The sequence below is a fragment of the Aplidium turbinatum genome, chromosome 4 (assembly GCF_918807975.1).
Source record: "Aplidium turbinatum chromosome 4, kaAplTurb1.1, whole genome shotgun sequence".
Lineage (NCBI taxonomy): Eukaryota > Metazoa > Chordata > Ascidiacea > Aplousobranchia > Polyclinidae > Aplidium > Aplidium turbinatum.
In genome coordinates, this window is record NC_137475.1 from 46,378,726 (window position 1) to 46,385,111 (window position 6,386).

General features: G+C 36.7%; 1 non-coding gene across 1 annotated transcript; it reads right to left on the minus strand.

Moving 5' to 3' along the window:
- Positions 1–4,797: 4,797 nt before the first annotated feature.
- Trnaw-cca (transfer RNA tryptophan (anticodon CCA)) lies at positions 4,798–4,869 on the minus strand. The gene has a single exon. It is a non-coding gene; the product is annotated as a tRNA-Trp (tRNA).
- Between the last annotated feature and the right edge of the window lie 1,517 nt (positions 4,870–6,386).

Consider the following 6,386-nt stretch of genomic DNA (forward strand, 5'->3'; position numbering starts at 1 on the left):
TTTTGTTGTTAGGAAAGGAATTCATAGAAAAGAGAGAAGTCCATCTCCCACAAAAAATTGTGACGTCATAAGTTACAATTGCTGTGAATCTCATAGCAAACAACAAGCTTTTTTATTTAGCAAATTGACTAAAGATCAGCGTTGCGTTCAAACGATGAAATTACTAGCAAGCGTTTTGATAAAAAAAAATTGACATCTACCAAGAAAATGTGCTTTGGTTTTGCATTCCGCCTTTATACGTTTCCTGGGGATGTTACGTTTACTGCAGCAATATGATGTTATTGGATGAAAGGTTTGTGTATGTAGTAAAATTCTCTTTCAGCACAAATGTTTGATTGACAACGCTAAACTTCAAGGCAACTAGACAATGAGTCACGCATTTTTGCGGTTGTGTTTTCAGACAATTCTCGGCCAGCGCGACGCTCCATATGAGCAATAAAGAAACACACAATCTTCTCCGAAAAGAGCAATTTAGCAAAATTTCACCAATTACATTTCAAAATGCATATGTTTGCATGAAAAGTTTAAGACATTGGAGGCCCAAATTAACACACAATAAAATTCGATAATATTTAGAAAAAGTCAAAAAAAAAATCTGGATGTATGGAGCCAGTGGTTAAGCCGCGACAGCAAATTTGAAGTGCTTGGTGCTGATTCAGCACCACCTGGGCAATATAGGGTCAAGGCACATTAGGTCAAAAATAACCCTCAACTTTGAGGAAAATTTCACTCCCAATTGAAATTTTGTTTTAACCCTATATTGCCCAGGTGGTGCTGAATCAGCACCAAGCACTTCAAATGTGCTGTCGCGGCTTAACCACTAGCTCCATGTATCCAGATTTTTTTGACTTTTCCTAAATATCATCGAATTTTATTGTGTGTAAATTTAGGCCTCCAATGTCTTATACTTTTCATGCAAACATATGCATTTTGAAATGCAATTGGTGAAATTTTGCTAAATTGCTCTTTTCGGAGAAAACTGTGTGTTTCTTTATTGCTCATATGGAGCGTCGCGCTGGCCGAGAACTGTCTGAAAACAAAACCGCAAAAATGTATGACTCATTTTCTGGTTGGTGGTTTCTGCTTTAGCGTTGTCAATCAAAGATTTGTGCTGACGCAGGATTTTATTTCATACACAAACCTTTCATCCAATAACATCATATTGCTGCAGTAAACGTAACATCCCCAGGAAACGTTTAGAAGCGGCGTGAAAAACCAAAGTAAATTTTCTTAGTAGATTTCAATTTTTTTATCAAAACACTTGCTACTAATTTCATCGTTTGAACCCAACGCTGATCTTTAGTCAATTTGCTAAATAAAAAATCTTTTGGTTTGCTGTGAGATTCATAGCAGTTGTAACTTATGACCTCACAATTCCTTGATCTTCAAACGCAATCTATGAATTCCTTTTCTAACAACAAAACTGTACACATTTATCCATTTTACCTTCAAAACTGGGAAGTGGCGATGACAATACTAAGAGCCTTCATTCAAAAACGTCATGTCACTGCAAACTTGAATTTTCTCCAGTCGCCTAAATGTTCGAATGTTGCAAAATGTAGGCTATCCACATTTTCTGGACAGATCTCAATTTTTCATGAAAGTGCTTGCTTGGTGCGAGTTTTATCGTTTCAACGCAAATGCTGATTCGGTCAATCTACAATGTCCGCAATTTCTTTTGTTTGCGTTTGTAGACAATGAATCAACGTTATGAGAACGAATTTGTTCGCTCTGCCATACCTAGAAAAAAAACGAGTATTTACTCTATAATAACGTACGGTTTTCGAAGTATTAGATCAGAACATTGATCACTCTTTGCTGTGTACGTACTTGTTATTATTATTTTTTTGCATCGATCACCTGCTTTAGGTTACGTAACTCAAAGAAAATCATAATTTGTTGCCGTCATAATGCACCGGCTATAAAATTCATTACAGTAAAATCTTCCACATATTTTTAAACCTTTGTCAATATTTTTAAACCTTTCTCCCACTGATTAAACATTTATGTCAACGAAAAGGCGACAACTTTTGCATAAGTGCTGAGAAGGAAGCATTTGAAGTGAGCGTAGATACCTTCTTGTAAATCGCGGAGGGCTGACGCCTATATCCATTAGAAATGAAGCTACCCTCTTTTTCCTAAGCATCGCCCAGACAGACATTTGCAGACGTTGAACCAAAGCTAAAAAGGATTAATTTGATGGCTGGTCTTTCATGTTCATGTAAATAATTTTTTTTTTAAAGTCACAATCAGGGTCTCATTTTATAAGTTATTTTGTTAATTATGAATCCATTTATCGAATGTGGGCAACAATTTGACAATTTCTAACATCTTTTATGCCTTTAACTTTCTAAAGATTTAGATAACTACGCTATACGTTAGAAAATAGACTGTATAAATAAGTGACGTCAGCCGAGTGGCTTTTAGAGCGAAGCATAGCTTCCAGTGGTGGGCACTAGTTACTTTCAAAGTAATTGAGTTACAGTTACTTCGTTCAAAAAGTAACTAGTTTTAGTTACAGTTACCGTTTTTTTTAAAAGTAACTTGTTGCAGTTACTTTTCAAAGAAATGGATGTGTACTGACCTACAACTACTCTTCTTTGCATGAAGTAGGCTACAAGTTGAAAAATACATGATAAAGGGCAAGACGATACTTTGTTCGTAGCTGTTGCCTAACTACAAAACAGCGACCACTCTGCTAGCTGTCCACATACTATAATGCTTCTAAAAATCCATAATCCAAGCCCAAAACGTCCGCCTACCAAATATAAAAAAATAAAAAATTGAAAAAACGACATGCCAAGGACACTCCGTACTTATAAGCAGAAGGCCGTGTCAATACTTTTATACCGGTATCTAAAATGAGCGAAGGGGCACAACATCAATTTCCTTTCAGAAACAACAGCATTTCAAAATGTTGATCGCTAAGCCCAGCTCGCTTTGGCTTCAAAATGTCTTTTCCACGGGCAGAAAACATAGATTTACAGGGACGCAACATTTAGCCGAGTGGCTTTTAGAGCGAAGCATAGCTGCATAACATCAGCCGGAACTATAAAGGCTACTCGAAAAGGGATTCCGACTGAAATTAGGAGTATGGAGAACCGGGAAAAATTTTCCTATATTCTATTAACTAAAGAAAAGTGAAACAAAACCAAAACAATGACAAGGTTTGCTTTTTGGCAACACATTATGCCCAACTGCAGTACATAGTTATCCATGTGCTTTTCATATTTCCACCTGATAAATATTATCACAATTTGATGGCAGTTAGCTCTGCATTGGAAAATAACTTCTGCGTGGACTTCGCAATACAGGCGCTATACCAAAGCCGCTATGTTCAATCTGCCGCGAGTCTCAAGCAGGATTTTATTTAGTCGTCATTGGGCAATTTGTTGCAATGCAAAGTAAAACAGGCATAAAATAGAAAATTTTAAATGCACAATATTATAAACTGCTTGTGCTGCATTGCAATACAAAATTTAATAATTTTCTGATCTTATTTTTGATTGAATAAACAATTGTGGCTGGACTATGAAATCGATGTAGTTGCAGTGACGTTGCCGTTTTTAAGAGGATTTACCCAGCTACTAAAACGATGTATTTTTAATACTGAAAAAAAAGTCTACAGACATTGAATCAATGCAAAATGCACAAATTTTTCTTGCCGGGTAGTGCTAGGCAAGTCGGCATAGACTTCAAAACTTATTTGAGGTTTATTCGTGCATTTTTTTTAACTTCCGTGATGTTGCAAAAAATTCAACTGTTTTTTGCTATTACAATCTACTTTGTGACAAACGGTCCTACTCAATACAGTTTCTTTTACTAAGTTAAACAAAACTTGACAACACCATAAAATGAATCAAAAACAAATATTTTCATTCTGGTGAGTGGAACAAACTGCAAAACGTTTTTATAAAAAAAAAGTGTCCAGAGTGTCGTGAAGATTCGTTTGACTCGCACAGAATAAGATACTTCCCAACAATACAAAATTGTGTGAACCATAGGCTATAGACGAAACAGCTTGAATTGTTTCTGACTATACTGAAAGACAACAGTGAAACCTTTTCAAGAAAAGCAATTCTACTATTGCGTTATTCAAAATCAGACAAACGTCTTCGGACGTTAAAATCCTTTAAAATGAACAGCTACATTGAGCGCTGACAAATACGTCGGCAAGAAAAACCACAGAGAGAAGAATCTTAAAATCATTTGTCAGCCTTCAATCTCTCGAGAGAATGGAAACCGCACACGCTGATGACGCGGAGAGTGAGAAAAAACGAACATTTTTTCTTGATTGCAGTGTTTCTTTATTTTAAATGTGGTAAAAAAAGTACTGCTTGTCTATTGCTTTGAATCAAGAGTATTTTAAGCAATTGAATGACAATTTTACAATTTTCATAACCCCAGATAAATTTTCTATCTGTTGTCAAAAGATGGTAATGATGAGACTCGTAATAAAAGAGTTATAAGCGCTTAAACTGGGTGCTGAATCAGCACCACCTGGGGATTCGGTGGAACCCAGAACCTAGGGATAATAGGGTTAAAAGATTTTCTGTTCCACCTCGTCATCAAAAAAGGTTAAAGGTTATATTTTTTAATATTACGTTTTAGTTAATATTCGATTTACAACATTTATGAGTGAAGGAAACTTCCTTGGTTTAAAATTTTTTTGTTAAAAAGGTTATATACTTAAAGGGGCAAGATAAAATTTTGGACAAGTGCTTGCTCCTCAAGCCCCATTCCCATGTGGCGACATCCCTGCCTTCCATCGCTTTGTATCAACATTGAAATAAAAAGGGGCCCCAACGTGATTTGAACACGCAACCTTCTGATCTGGAGTCAGACGCGCTACCGTTGCGCCACGGAGTCATTGTGTTGGTATGAAACATTGCAATGAATTGAATTTGCTGTCGCTAATGAGATATTGTGGAGTGTCTTGTGTTTGCATTTTCAAGAAATAAGTTACCAGCGGCGACAACACTGGCCATCATGAACAATTTTCTTATTCGCCAGGTGACAGCATATGTAAACTTAACTTTTCAGTGTCTTTTTTAAATTCTGATGGACTTTTCCTTTGATTTATTACCGAAAATTGATTTGCAAAACTTAATTTTCAGAACGGCTGCCCAATCATTTGTTATTCTGTTTTATTTTAATATGCGAATCTGTAAATTAGTTGAACTTCCTCAAGATCATGTGGACAATTCTTGTGCAAAGCATTCTGCTTTTGTATGATTTTATTTGTATGATGCAGTTTGCAAGTGGGATTATTGATGCGTTTCGACGACGTACGAAACAATTCACATCATCAGGCTGCCGCTATTTTGTTTTCGCCTCAGCTGGCGAGGTTTGTGACGTCAGCCTTGTAAGGTTTTGTTGATATTAAAACATTTCACGCATTAAAAATGTATCAATGATGATACGTGACCCTTTAAACTGCCTGCATCATATTCTTGTACTGGATTTTTCGTACCCCATGAGCCGATGTCGTTATTGCGCGGGAGATGAAGACTTGTTTGAGCATCAGCAGCCAGCATCAATGGATCAGTTTCTTTCTATCGCGGTAGCATCCATACCACGTGATCTTGTTGCTTCGGCATTTGTCATGCATACCGAGGTCACCACCACATGATGTCATTCATTGTTATCTTTGTATTATGACGTCACCATCGTTTCCGCGTCATTGTTGGGTGTTTCATTTCATTGTTGATGTTGTTTGCAAACTAAATCCATAAGATTTTCTCAAACTGGGACGTTCACAAAGTCGACTGTTTGATCAGCCTTCTTTTAATGACGTCATATTGACTTCATGGCACGAGGCTTGGTCGGGCTAGAAAACTTCTTAAAATTTTGCAAAAAAAACTGGGATTGTTTTTGAAAATATTCTTAATGACGTCATGTGCAATGTCGATCGTTAGTTGAAGATGCTTTCTCACTGGGAAAGCTTCTTTGGAAGGTTAATCTTGGAAGCTTCGCGTACTTGCAGAGGCTTTGAACCACCGGTGGAGGTAGAGTTTTTGATGTCGCCAAGTTTGAAGTTTTGTAATTCAATGACCTGCCCCAGTGGTTTAAAGTCTTTGAAAGTATTTCAACCCACCAGGATTTTACATCAAAGATGTTTCACACTGAAGATGAAGTTACTTCAACAGATCACTTGGTTTGGTGTTTCCTTTCATGTTTTGTTGCTGAGTGGCAGGTAGGCTAGCTTGTAAGACTGTTCGAAACAAAAACATTTCGTTTCAAAGCGAAATTCTTTGTTTTAATTTCGTTTCGAAGTAATGTCTGAGTGATGAATTTCGTTTCCATTCATTTCGAAACCCAAGTCATTTCGTTTCGTTCTGCGTTCAAAAACTCAGCATTTAAAGCAATTTCGCATTATGGTTTTC